The sequence below is a fragment of the Triturus cristatus genome, chromosome 3_2, assembly GCF_964204655.1.
Source record: "Triturus cristatus chromosome 3_2, aTriCri1.1, whole genome shotgun sequence".
NCBI classification, from domain to species: domain Eukaryota; kingdom Metazoa; phylum Chordata; class Amphibia; order Caudata; family Salamandridae; genus Triturus; species Triturus cristatus.
In genome coordinates this window covers 80,610,318-80,625,718 of record NC_140584.1, presented here as the reverse complement: position 1 = coordinate 80,625,718, position 15,401 = coordinate 80,610,318, and positions in this window count along the sequence as shown.

Here is a 15,401-nt window from a genome sequence, read left to right as displayed (position 1 = left end):
TACTCTCACACCCAACCAGACTCACGTACCCACTCACAGAAGCACTCAGAGACTCACGCATCCAGTCACAAACCTACTCAGATTTATGCCCCACTTACAGACCCACTCAGACACGGATGTATGACGTTACAACGCACACTTTTACAACGCATGCACTTACAACGCATTTTTTACAACGCATAATCCATTACAACGCATGACATTAGAACGCATGACACTACAACGCATTTTTAAAAACTACCTTTACAACGCATTTCCATTACAACGCATAATACCTTTACAACGCATACCATTACAACGCATAATATTAAATTGCATTTAAGGTAAGTATTAGATAGTATAGGGGTAAAACTTACTTTTCTAACTCCAGGGGGTGCAACAGTAGGGTAAGTGTTGGATAGTATAGGGGTAAAAATTACTATTCTAACTCCAGGGGGTGCAACAGTAGGGTAAGTGTTGGATAGTATAGGGGTAAAAATTACTATTCTAACTCCAGGGGGTGCAACAGTGGGGTAAGTGTTGGATAGTATAGGGGTAAAAATTACTATTCTAACTCCAGGGGGTGCATCAGTAGGGTAAGTGTTGGATAGTATAGGGGTAAAAATTACTATTCTAACTCCAGGGGGTGCAACAGTAGGGTAAGTGTTGGATAGTATAGGGGTAAAAATTACTATTCTAACTCCAGGGAGTGCAACAGTAGGGTAAGTGTTGGATAGTATAGGGGTAAAAATTACTATTCTAACTCCAGGGGGTGCAACAGTAGGGTAAGTGTTGGATAGTATAGGGGTAAAAATTACTATTCTAACTCCAGGGGGTGCAACAGTAGGGTAAGTGTTGGATAGTATAGGGGTAAAAATTACTATTCTAACTCCAGGGGGTGCAACAGTAGGGTAAGTGTTGGATAGAATAGGGGTAGAAATTACTATTCTAACTCCAGGGGGTGCAACAGTAGGGTAAGTGTTGGATAGTATAGGGGTAAAAATTACTATTCTAACTCCAGGGGGTGCAACAGTAGGGTAAGTGTTGGATAGTGTAGTGTAATATTATGCGTTGTAATGGTATGCGTTGTAATGGTAGTATGCGTTATAATGGAATGCGTTGTAAAGGTAGTTTTTAAAAATGCGTTGTAGTGTCATGCGTTGTAATGTCATGCGTTGTAATGGATTATGCGTTGTAAAAAATGCGTTGTAAAGGTAGTGCGTTGTAAAAGTTGCGTTGTAAAGGTTGTTCCCCCTCAGACACTCATGCACCCACTCAGACCCATTCAGAGACTCATGCACCTACTCACAGACCTACTCGGACACTCACACACCAACTCACAGTTCCACTCAGACACTGATAATACCTACTCATAGACCCACTTGGAGATTCATGAACACACTCACAGACCCACTCAGACACTCACAGACCCACTCAGAAATGGATTTTCCTGCTCACAGATCCACTCAGACACTTATGCACTCACTGACAGACTCACTCACACAGTAATGTTCCCATTCACAGACCCACTCAGAGGCTCACACTCGCTCACCCATCCACTCACTGACCTTCTCAGAGACTCACACACCCACTGTCAGACCCACTCAAAAACACATGCACCCACTCACTCACCCATTCAGGGACTCATCCATCCACTGACAGACCCTGTCAGACCCTGTCAGACACTCAGTCAATCAATCAATCAATCAGACATTTGTAGAGCGCACTAATCACCCATGAGGTTCTCAAGGTGCTGGGGGGGTGCAGCTACTGCTCGAACAGCTAGGTCTTGAGAAGTCTCCTGAAGGTCATCAGGTCCTGGTTCTGTCCTAGCTGAGTGGGGAGGGTGTTCCATGTCTTGGCGATGAGGTAGGAGAAGGATCTGCCCACGTGGAGGTCCTGTGGATGCGTGGGACAGTGGCAAGGTCAGCGGAGCGAAGATGAAACTTTGGCGTGTAGAGGGTCAGACGTTTGTTGAGGTAAGCTGGTCCGGCGTTGTGGAGTGCTTTGTGAGCGTGGGTGAGGAGCTTGAAGGTGAGGCTTCTGACACCTTATCCCATGGTATTCGTTTTGAAAGATTGATTCATGTGGGTCTCCAGGACACTGCATTGGCCTGGTTACCCTCCTTTGTGACGAATCGCACATTTCAGGTTTTTTCAACAAACATTGCGTCTAGCACATGCCCGCTCTCTTCAGGACTCCTGCAGGGGTCTGCCCTCAGTCCCATTCTTTTGAATATTTATGTCTGCCCTCTGACGGACTTAGTGGAAAGCTACAGACTCACCCTCTTTTCATACTCTGATGACACCCAGATTATTTTCTCTTTATCTTCCAAGCAGGATGCCTCCTCGAAGATCTCAACTACTGCCTTGGCCTCCTCTCTACTTGAATGCACTCTATCTCTTTAATGCTGAACAGTGACAAGACCGAGGTCATGGTACTGAGTGGAAATCCCCAACTCTGGGGGCCCCAACTCTGCCCTTCTTTACTTGGGACTCTTCCTGTACCCACCAGCAAGATGAAGACCCTTGGCTTATAGTTAGACTCAAATCTATCCACGCAGAACTAAGGTGGCCTCATCATGCTTTGCCATCCTGGAGTGGCTTAAAAGATCCTATGGGTACTACCCTTCCCTGTCAGAGAAGCGTCATCCAGGCCATGATTTTATCTAGGTTGGACTATGATAACATTTTAGATCTGGGAGCAGATAAGAACATGATCAGATGGCGTCATGTGGTTCAGAACTCTGCCGCCAGGCTCTTGTTCCAGCTCCCCAAATATTCCTCCCTGTCTGGCCTCCTTCATTATCTCAATTGGCTTACAGTGGACAAGCGCATTGACTTTAAGGCACTGTGCAATATGTATAAAATCTATTCACGCTCAAGTCCTCAGTATCTGTAAAATCTTGTTATTCCTTATCACCCCCTCCACACCCTGCATTCAAGTAATCTATCTCTTTTCACAATTCCCAGATTAAGGTGCACCCATATGGGTGGTCGTTCTTTCTCTTCACTCTGCCCCAGATTGTGGAAAGGCCTCCCGGAGTCCCTGCTTCACAGCTCCTCCCTACTCACCTTTTGCAAGGAGCTGAAAACCTGGTTATTCTAATCTACTCCTTGCCAAAAAAGTCGAAAACCCGGTTAATCGATTATCACTCCTTAGCTGTCTAGCCTGCCATCTAAGCACTGGGAACCCCTATGGGTAGCTACATACTATATAAGAATGCAATACTAAAATTAATATATCCACTCACACACCCACTGAATCACCCATAGAGCCAGTCATGCATCCACTCATTTACCCATGCAGCCCCTCATGCAGCTATTGACACACCCATACACCTCCTCATGCCCACTCACTCCCCAGTACAGCCACTCATACACCCATTCACTTACTCATTCAAACACTCTGTCAAGTAGGGCTCTCTCTTGATTTGCGCAGGAGTCGAATGCAGCTGTTTCCCAATTCTCCCTCAATAACCTCCAAACACCCGATAATAATTATGCAAAGTACCCAGCAGACTCCAAAGTAGGAAAGGGGATGGGACAAAATAATAAAACTGAAGAAGAGGCTGTCAAGGTTCTCGGGTGTCTTCCTGGACACTCTCAGTCTTTTCCCTCACGTTTGCTTCAACGCAAGTTGTTGTAAGAGAGATCTAGGAATAACTGAAAATAAAAATATCACACTTCAACTTCACTCAATTAGTCTCTTTTTTCTCTTAATCTTTCTTTAAATTTTCTCAATTACTACCTACCCCTTTATCATTGACTTTAGCTTCTCTTCTGTATACCTTTTCTTTATGAAAACTTAAAAAAAAAAAGGTTTCTGCAAATTGAAGGAAACTGTATTGTAGAATTAAACATTATACTTTTTCTCTAATTACAGGTTTTTTCAACTTCAGAAAAGAAGTACAGCAAAGGTAAGCTAAACTACTATTTCTTTTATATGAGTAGTAATTTTAAATGAATCATACCAGTTTAAATACAATGCTAAAGACTATAATCACTGAGCTTGCTTATTCTCCTGAAGAATCCTGTCAGTGTCTTCTCTCTCCGAGGTGAGGAGACAGAAGGAGGTGATGAGTTGTTGTTCTTTTCGCTGGACTGAAAAACAGGATACTGTCATCACTTGCGGGAAACTCGGAAAGAAGCTATTTGAATGGGTTCATTATCGTTACTCAGTTCTGACATGCGTTGAAGAATTGCTTGACACGCAGTCTCAGACCGAGTAAACTGAGACACTAGGATACTGCCAGTACTTCCGGGAAACTCGGGAAAGACGATAGTCAAATGGTTTCCTATCTTTACTCAGTTTTGACATGTGCGGAAGAAATGCTCGATGCGCAGACCGAGCAAAAATTGAGACACTAACTAGGGAGAAGGAGTCCGGAATCCCGATGGGAAGTGGACCGGAGTTCTAACTGCGCGACGCACAGTAAAACCGACGACAAGACGCAAACTACCTGACTGCAGAAACGAGCTTCAGATTTGAGGTGCGTGGGACTCTAAGAAAGTCAGTGAAGTATGCAGTGCTTAGCAGGCTCGCACTGCACATGAGATTCTAAACAACCTTTTCAGGTGAACAACTAGACCGCGTACCCATTGGGAATTGCAGGGCAGATATTTTGACATTCCACTTGAGCCAGGCTTCACTCCACGGAAGAGTTCTAGTTTTCAGACTTCCCTTTTTAGAGTTCAGTTTTAACATGGCGCAGACTGAATTACCCAGAGCCTTCCAGATCCTGACAGTACCCCCTTGCAAAGGAGGTCCTTCCGGTTTGGGTTTTGTTGAGAATTTCTGATGAAAGGAACTCACTAACCTAGGAGCATGAACATCTGAGTCCAATTCCCAAGATCTTTCCTCTGGACCATACCCCTTCCAGTCCACTAAATAGTAGAGCTGACATCTGACTCTTTTTTAATCTAAAATTCTCTTTACTTCAAATTCCACCCCATATTCTAATTGCAAAGGTTTGGGTGGTAAAACTTTTCTTGTATCTGGAGCTACTTTCTTCAACAAGGAGACATGAAAGACTGGGTGGATCTTCATTTTAGTGGGTAGTTTTAATCGATAGGTCACAGGATTTACTATCTTGTCTATTTGGTAAGGACCTATGAATCTGGGTTGAAACCTGCGTTTCCCCACCAATCTAAGGTTCTTTGTACTCAGCCAAACCTTATCTTTTATACTTAAGGAGGGCAATCTCTTCTTCTTTCGTCAGCATAGATTTTATAATTTTGTTTTGCTTGTAACAAATTCTTAGATACTGTTTGGTGAACCTGAGTTAAGTGCTGCACTAAATCTTTAACTGCGGGTACAGAACTTTCTTCCTAATTTACCAATGAGTTAGGGTGTCTTCCATAATTCAAATAAAAAGGTGAATACCCGGTGGACACGTTCTTTGCATTGTTATGTGCAAATTCCGCAGCACACAAATACTCAGGCCATTCACCCTCTTGGTCCATCAAAAATAGGCGCAGGTATTGCTCTAATTCCTGGTTCACTCTCTCAGTTTGCCCATCTGTCTCCGGATAACTACGAGAGAGTCTGGCTTCCATTCCTATGCTACCTACAAAGGCTTTTAAAAAATGTGATAAAAATGAGAGCCCCGATCAGAAACTATAACCTTGGGAATCCCATGCATTCAAACAATTTGTGTACTAAAATGTGTGGCTAGCTGTTTGGCCGTTGGGACCCCTTTTAAGGCCATGAAATGTGCCATTTTAGTGAAGGCGTCCATCATTACCACGATTGTGTTAAAACCTTGACTGGAAGGCAAATCCTCTGTTAAATCCAAAGTGACTGAATGCCAGGCGTGAGGAGGAGTAGGCATAGGTTGCAACAGTCCCTTAGGTGCCTGTCGTTCAGATTTTCCCTGTGCACAAATCTCGCATGCCTTAACCTATTCCTGGATATCCTTGGTCATCCTGGGCCAACAAAATCTCCTCTTTACAAGATTCTCCGTTTCTAAGAATTCCTTTGTGCCCAGCTAAACCAAAAAAGTGGTTCTAACAAAGAACTTTTTTTTGTGATTTTTCAGAACTTTTTTTTTAGTGTTCAACATTTTGTATTTTTGAGAAGTTTGTTTAAAAAAATGACAACTGGAAAAAGTATTATCTGAAAAAACTAAAAACTGGGGATAGAATTGTCATTTAACCTACCCTAAATAATAATATTACTTGCAGTGTTTTGCTGCCTCCAGTAATACAGCAACCAATTGTTCCCCCACAGTGAGTACTTTTTTCAGTCTAAACAAAATGTCCCAATCCTCAGTGGTTCTTGGGACTTCTCAGAGAGGTGTTGCTGAGCCTCAGTAGTTATAGCTTTGCCACCGTTTTCTTCTCCTCGGTGGGGATAGTGAAAAAGTCCCACGCGAAGATTTTGCGCTTAGCCAGGGGCTCCTCCTCCAATGAACTGTCTTCATCAGGGTGTGGCTTATGATCTTCTGTGCCAGCAAATGCCATTTTATTTGGAAAAGTTTCCCAAAAAACTCCAAAATTAATTGTGAGAAGAAAGTATCAGGTGCTGAAAAAAGAACATGCAATATCAGCACTGGAAGTGTGAAGGAAAAAATGGTGTGGGGACTTCCTTTCTGGAATAATGAAAAGTGCTTTGTCCAATGAAATCCCTTTATTCCATAGTCATGTGATATTCGCAAATATAGACATTTTCGTAATGCCGACTTTTTTGCGATTACGGGAAATAGAATAAAACTGTGTTGAACCATAAAATTACTTATGAAAATGGCACTTTATATGTCATATTAGTAAACTACTGATCACAACAATTACAATATGTGCATATATGCTTTTAATACTGTTAAAAAACCATGACAATTTCATGAATATTCACAGTCGGAGAATATACATATCGCAACTTTTTTCGAAAAATTTGTGAATCTAACTTTTTTTAAATAATCCTTCTGAGCACATCTGTTTCTTGATGCATAAGAAAATAATGCTACATTCTTGATGCCCAATAAAATGAGGTCATTTCCACCAAACAAAGAACCCCTTGCTTCACATAGTTAGGAAAAAGTACCCATGTTTGTTAGAGATTTATTTCTTTGTAGTGCCATTGGCTTCTCTGTAGGTGTATGCATGTTATCACAGATTTTTGGATGAAGGCACATGAGGAACAGTCACATTGCAAAAATGCACATACAATCGCTGGAGCCGTTTCCTTGTGATCCATTATGCAGCTACAGTATAGAATACGCACCTAGCATTTAGTGAATGAGTTAGCACTTGCTAATTAACCAGTATAAACTAGTCCCGCTGGGTAGACATTTTGTGCGAACTGTGGACTCTTGTTGGATAAACAGGCAGGTGATGTTCCTTTCTGGACCTGATGCTCACTTCACAAAAAATAAACCTCAAAGGGAACCACTTTCAAAGATAAACATAGCAGGTACCCCAGTTCAAGCTCCGCTTCAGTAAAGCACAAATGATCATACCTTCCTGGGGGGCTTCGTAAATGCAAAGCAAATTTGTTTACTCTTGTATTCCACTTTGAAAACCATATGAAATTCTTAATGGAGGTAAAAGCATAGTTGATCTATTGGAGCACAATCTCATCTGTAGTGACTGTCACAAGTGGTTTCTTTCTCATCATCTCCTGGGGCGGTGAGAGCCCATAGTTCTCCCTTTTAAATACCCTAAATATGCAAATGCCAAATATACATAGCACCACCCACACACCCATTCACAGACACACACAGAGGCACTCACACACCCACTCGCAGACCCACATAGACACGGATGCACCCAATCACAGACCCACTCTTATACTAACACACCCACTCAAACATCCATTCAGACATTCCTCTCTGAATCGATGATGGCTAAAAGTAAACCTGCAGTGTGTAACTCTGTTCTGACCCCACCTGTTAAATGCACCTCTATTGACCGCATGTTGGAAAGAGCTATGGGGGTCATTAGTTCAGAGACTGAACTAACCAAGAGAAGATTATCACTGACTCTGGGTACTATTTCTCCTGGCATGACCAAAGTGGGGAACGCCCCGGCGTTTTAGTGACAACACAACACATCCTCCCCTCCCTTGTTTCTGTATCTATCACCTCCTCAGAGGTTATTAATCCAATAGTCTAGGATGTAGATAGTCATGATAGCTCCAATCAGGATGCTACCAGTAAGGCTAAAAGGGTACTGGAACCAAGCAAAGTGGTAATATACTAAAATAATCACATCACCAAACCACCACATGCAGTAGGATCAGGAGTTCAGTATTCAAAGACATCCCCTTGCACTCCTGTAGGGGCGGTGGAGCTCCTTTTCTCATTTCCAGACATGATCGATTTATAGAGGGCTATTTTGAGAGGTTTGGGGAAGTGTTAAACATCAGGCTATCTCCCATAATTTTGCACCTTGAATCTATTGAAACCCAACATGCAGCTTTGCCAAGCTTGCTTCCTCTAAAAATCTTTGATGTATCACAGAAGTTAGAGGCATATCACAGACACCTATTTTGCAGAACCCTCAGGTATCTAAGGGTTCATATGAAGCACAACATCTCCCCAGCCGGAACAATGGGAATATTTTAGCAGGGACAGCACAACTCCCCAAGAGGGTACAAATGACAGAAGGGTGGATAGAGGCCTTGGTTGGCATCTCTGTGTCCTGGAATCATGGCAGATCTAGTATCATTTACCCACAATTACAACCAGAGTGCACACCCTATGTAATGGTTCTGAAGGGCGTCCCAGTGTTACCATCACAAGGAACTGAGGATCATACGTCCCTGAAAAACAATCCATCTTCTGGTTAAAAACCACATGGCCTAATCAAAGGAAGTCCTTTCCATTAGAAGAACAACTGGCTAGGCATCTATCTGAAAGCTTATGCAGGGGACTGTATGATTACTAATTTTAATAACCCCCAAATTGTTTATATGCTGTTCCAGCACCTTAATCGGGGGATACTTACTCAGAGTAAAATTAAGCCTATTTCACTGGGATATATATATAGACCTGATAGGGCAAGTAGGGATGTTGGCCCTAGGGTGGGCTCTTCTGATAATGTGGCACAATTACTTTTCAATGTGCCTACCAAGAGTGGTTTTGAAGCTTTGTCAACTCTGGATGGCCAAGATGGACTTGCTCAGGATAATGTGGGTAAAATCACAAGAACCTCTTCATGGGGGGTTTTCTCACTTTCCCCCTTAGCCATCCTGCAAAGCTGGTATTATTACCCCGAATAAAATCTGTAATGCTGCCTCTCAAGGGGCCTCTAGATCTCCAACTTCTTTACTAATAGGGTCAGATGATAAATGTACAGCTGATGTCATTAAGAATGTTGGCACAAAGCTTTTAAAGATCATGTCACTGGGGCTGATTATGAGCATGTGGCTGAGATCCCTGGACCGCTAGACTGGCAAATCACCTGCTGTATTACGATTAAGGCAGTAGGACCACAGCAGGCCTAACACAACTGCTAGGAATCATGGATGCCTGGTTTTGAGATGACAGCACACAGTTCTAGGTTAGAGGTATTTATTAGAGATAGGTTCAAAGACCCCCAGCAGCCAAACTCTCATCTCCACAGCCAAGCTCCTCTGCTGACCACCACAGCCTGATTCCAGCAGTAGAACTCAGTAGCTAGGAGATGAGAAGGCTACCCAGGAAGTGTGACAACCCTTAAATGAAAACATAACACATCCCCTTTCCTTAACACAATTAAATCTTATTTTAGATAAAAACACAGAAAACATATATACACAATAGCTTAAAAGAATAGAAAATCAAATATAATCCTCCAGTCTCCTTCGTCTAAATTTCAAATGCTTACTAGAATCTCTACTGCACACATCATCACACACTTTGTGACCTCCAGCATCCAACCTCTCAGCTCCACAGCCAAGCTCGTCAGCTGGCCACCACAGCTAGATTCCAGCAATAGAACTCAGTTGCTAGGAGATGAGAAGGCTAAAAACATTTAAATGAAAACATACCGCCTGGGATCATGGATTCCGCTGTTGTCGTGCTGTGGTGAGAGGCCCTAATATGCTAGCGGTGTCGCTGTGGCATCACCAAGCATATTAGGAGTTTCCTCACCGTGGTGAAGCCGCCATGAAAATTATGGCAGTGAGGAAAGCAAAAGGGGCCCCCTGTTTCCTCAGGGCCATGGGGTACCTTCAAGGGGGCACATGTTGTGCCCTCCTGTGTGCATTCACCCCCTCTCCTGCATGGCATGGACTGCACAGTCCATGCCATGCAGGAATGGCTTATGGCACTCCCATTGGAGTGAACACCGCCATGGTACCACCAAAGCACCGCCCACCAGATACAAAGAAACGTGTAATCTGGCAGGTGGTGTCAGTACAGCTTTGGCGGTGTGGGAGCGGGGCGCTGGCATGGCGACCCCCTCCCACACATTCGTAATTAGGCCAATAATCTGTTTGCAGGAAATCTGAACCCTAGATGAGTCTCTTTTGAATGATTTCTACTGCATAAATTACCTAGTGTCTCACTACAGAGCAGAAAGACCAAAGGGTGGTTTATCCATTTATTTTGCTACTAAACTGACTAAACCCCAAATAATGACGTGAAATCTACTTGTTTTTATCAATGAATTTTAATGGTAATGCCAGATTAATTTGATGTTCTTTATATTCTTTTTTACTGTAATGTTTTTGATGGCAATTCAACTAAGGTTATCGATGTGCTCGAAGAGGAAATAGCAAATGCACAATAGGGGCATAGGAAGGAAGGCCTCATCATTTGGGCAGGAGATTTTAGCTTGCACATATGTGAGGAGAGCATCACTGTCTTGTGAGGGCTGAGAGACCCTGAAGGGACATACGTGTCACACTTTACGCATGTACCATATAGGGATGCAGCTAAAAGAGCTTTCTTTGCAAGGGATTTGAGCTTTGCTAGGGAATTTAGAAGCTAAAACATAGTTCTTCCACCATTTAGTACCGAAGGGAAGGGAAGTACCATTGATCATGTTATCATCCCATCTGATGCAAGATTTTGATGTGGTGGCCAGATGTTTCAGTGATCACAATCCTTTAATCATCTCTCTCTCTCTGTACTGAGCTTTCACATAATGGGGGCTTTAGACGCAAACGGGAAATGATGGATAGCGTTAAATTCATGCAGGATATAATTAAGGTAAACAGAAGTGTTTTAGCAGTTATAACATCCTGTGTAGAATCCCCATGAGAGTCATTGAGGCCTTATGGGATATCTGTTTATCTATTTCTTCCAAAATTTTAATAATTAAAACCGTGAGGTACTCATACCTGTACCACAGCCCACAAGTGACTCAAAACAGCCCTAATGAAAAAGACCTGCTCCCAGGAAGAAATTAGGTTAAGTTAGGACATGAATATAAGAAGGCCTTCAAACTTAGGAAAGAAGCGATTAGGAACGAGGTGCAGGAGGACCCGGAGAAGGCAAGTACTCTAGAGATAATGCAACTTTCTGGAAGATGGTGAAGAAACCCTTTTCCTCAGGGTACAAAAAAAACAGTATTCTATCCAAACCTGGGTAGAATATTTTTGAGCCATATTCAGTTATCAAAAAAGATCTTTCTCTACCATCAACCCCTGTTGATCTTCAATCTATTCAAAAAGAACTCTCCTTATTAAGCCAGTCTATCCAGGTCAAGGACATAGCAACGGCAATTAGTCAGAGTTGCTCAAGAATAGCTCCAGGACCGGACGGGGGCCCTATGGACCTTTTTTAATCAAATATACCCTTGTGGTCACCGATTTTAACAAATGTTTTCAGGGCTGTTATTTTGGGTCAACTTATCCCATCCTGGAAAGAGGCAGTGCTGGTAACGATTTTTAACAAAGGGAACAAAAATATGCCTAGCTGCTACCAACCAATTTCCCTTTAGGATAGCTCATGTAAAATCTTGGGCAGACTCATTGCAACCAAATTGGAGGCTTGGATAGAGATGAGGCAGTTACTCTCTAGGGAACAATATGGGTTCCGTAATCCAGGGAATATATGTTTGCGCAAATGGGGGGTCCATACACCTTGCGTTTATGAACCTTTCCAGTGAATTTGACATGGTTAGCTGCACAGTCCTGTGGACCATCATGGATAAACTAGGGTTTGATAAACCTTTGATAAACTTGCTGTATAGGATGCATTCAGACACCATGGTGAAAACACTGTATCAGATTAAAGGGGAACTTTCTACAGAAATCATGTCCAGGATGGGATCTGGGAAAGCTGTGTTATGGCCCCTCTGCTGTTTTTAATTTATATCAATGGCTTGGAGGACTCCCTTCATGGTATAGGAAAAGATCTTCCCACATTAAAGGATCTATCAATTCCTGTTTTGCTTTATGCAGATGATGCCGTGCTGATTGCACAGACAGCTATGGAATTGCAAACACTATTAGTCAGTTTTAAATATTTCATGAATACCCGTGGTTTAAAAACAAACTTAAGTGAATCCTTTGCTATGACAGTAGACCCAAAATAAACAAGAACCACGAAATCCCAACCAGGCAGCACAGAGATAGCCAAAGTAAATAGTTGTACTTATTTGGGAATTGAATTTGATTCTAAAATGAATTGGGATTTTTTTTAAAATCCCGCTCCCTTCACTTTCAGAGATCAATTGATTCTGTTGTAACTTTTGCTAGAAGGTTGGGTCAAAAACCAGTGAAGGAACTCTATGCAATTTATAATGCTAAATGTGTTATGATAGCAACCCATGGAGCAGGAGTGCGGGGTTATAAAAATAATGCTTCTCTCCAAACAATTGAAAATACATTTTTGGATAATCTATTGGCAATACCTCAGTTGCTTTCTACTGTAGTTTCTCATAGGGAACTTGGTGTTAACTATTTGGAAGATGGAATTAAAATCAGCCCATTACTTCTATGATTAAGAATTTGGTTGACCGCTGAAGCTGAAGCTGGATAATGCTGGGGCTATCCCCTGATTGAAATATGTCAAATCAATTTTTTGTATTTTGGGAATCGAGAGGTATTATGGAAATCAAGGCACTATTACAAGTTTCACCAAAATGCTGGTGAAAGAGCTGTTTTATAAATGGAAAGAAGCAGGTCGTCACTGAGTTTTTTTTTATCAATCGCAGACAGCTCTAAACTATCTCCCGATTAAATCCTCATGGGGGTTAGATTTTTATCTGTCACTTACTCACAATGGAGAATACAGATTTCATCTTAAAAGGTTTCACTTTAATTTAATTGACTTCCTCGTAGCCTTCCCCTGTCAGGGTTCCTGGTTTTCTAATCTTCCTAATTGTCCCTGCAACCCAGTTGTTAAACAAAGCACTTTGCATTTTTAGCTGTTTTATAGAATGTTACCCTTTTCATAGGAAGCGTTTCCTTGTTCAGTTCTCCTCGTAGCAAATTGTAGACAATATAGGACAGCTTTCAACATACTACAAAAACTGGATATCCCACAAATTTGTTTTGCAATGATTAATTTTTTTTAATGTGATTTAGCTACAAGGAAGCGATATGGCCAAGCACCAGATAAATAATAATTATTGCTCTAACTAATTTTTATCAAATGTGCTTTAGCTGTTAGGAAAAGATATGGCCAATCAGCAGACATCTATTGGTCATTTACTATAAAGATGTGCCTTTTTAATGTGTAGAGCAGTTTTATGTTTCGTAGTCTTGTACAATGTATTTTTATGACCAATTTATATATGTTTAATATATTTTATACACTGTGCTTTTATGACTGAAAGTTCAGCTGAATAAAGTTTATGAAGAAGATATCACTGATGATATCTCAAATGGCATCACTGATGTCATCAACTACATAACCACTCACGTACCCACTCACACCCCATAGAAAGTCTCATATACCTACTTACACAACCACTCACATACCCATTCACAAATCCATACAAGCACTCACACACCCACTCACTGATCCATAGAGACACTCACATATCCACTCACCCATACACCGACTCACACAACCACTAACTCACCCATACAGCCAATCATACACCTACTCACTCACCCATACAGCCCCTCACACTACCAATATAGCTACTCACACACCTACTCACTCACTTATACCGTCATTCACACAGCCACTTACTCACCCATATAGTTACTCACATACCCACTCACGTGCAAATACATATACTAACATATGTACTCACTCACACATACAGTCACTCACACACCTACTCACTCACATACCTACTCACTCACCCATACACCACTTATGCACCCACTCACTCACCCATACAGTCACTTACACATTCAGCCCCTTACCCATACAGCCACTCACACAGCCACTCAGTCATCCGTACAGCCACTTACAAACCCACTCACCCACCCATAGTCACTCACACAGCAACACATTCATCATATATCCACTCACACACCCATTCACTCACCAACACAGCCACCCACACAGCCACTCACTCACCCATACAGCTAGTCACACACCAACTCATTCACTAATACACCTACTTACCCACCCACTTATTCACACATACAGCCACTCACACACCCACTCACACATAGATACAGTCACACAACCACTCACATCACATATTTTAGAAACTGTGGGGCATATTATCAAGACAGGCGATAAAATTATCGCCGCTTTAGCGGCAGGAAACTGCCGCTAAAACGGCGATAATGGGCTTGATAATATGCTCTATGGAATACCCATGTTAGATGTCCTTCACATCTAACATGGGCTTCAATTTGAATTCCATAGAGCATATTATCAAGCCCATTATCGCCATTTTAGCAGCAGTTTTCTGCCGCTAAAGCGGCAATAATTTTATCGCCTGTCTTGATAATATGCCCCTGTATCACTTATTTGTGGTAGAGAAAGAATAGTAATTTAACTTATGCAGTAGCTTAGTATATATCTTTAAATCTTAGAAACATTTACAAAATAATTACACTCACTGGATGATGTCGTGAGTGATGTCATTTGAGATGTAATCAGTGATGTCATCAATGATGTCATCAGTGATGTCATCAGTGATCATGTCATGAATGATGTATTTGTGAGGTCAGAAGCAGTGCATTGTGGGGGCATAATTTATACTTAACTCAGATAATTTTAACAGCTGAATTTCAATGCTTTTGTTTGAGTGAAATCTGAGCATAACAATAACATCCCTGCAAGCTTTAGATTTTTCACTATATATATATATATCGTAGCTCCTAATTCTCTCAATTCAAAGAGAAATAAGCACTCACAGGAGACGCTCATTCGGGAATTTTATTCCGAGCTAAACAAACGCGTTTTGACGAACTGCCTTTCTCGGTGTTTATCGACGCACTGGGAGGCCGCCATATTTTATACATACTTTGCATTCGTATGTCACAAGTGAAAAGGGACTACTCCATGCTATCGCTGGATGCGCCATTTTGTAATATGCAATTTTAACATTTGATCACCATTATTTTCAACCATAATACAA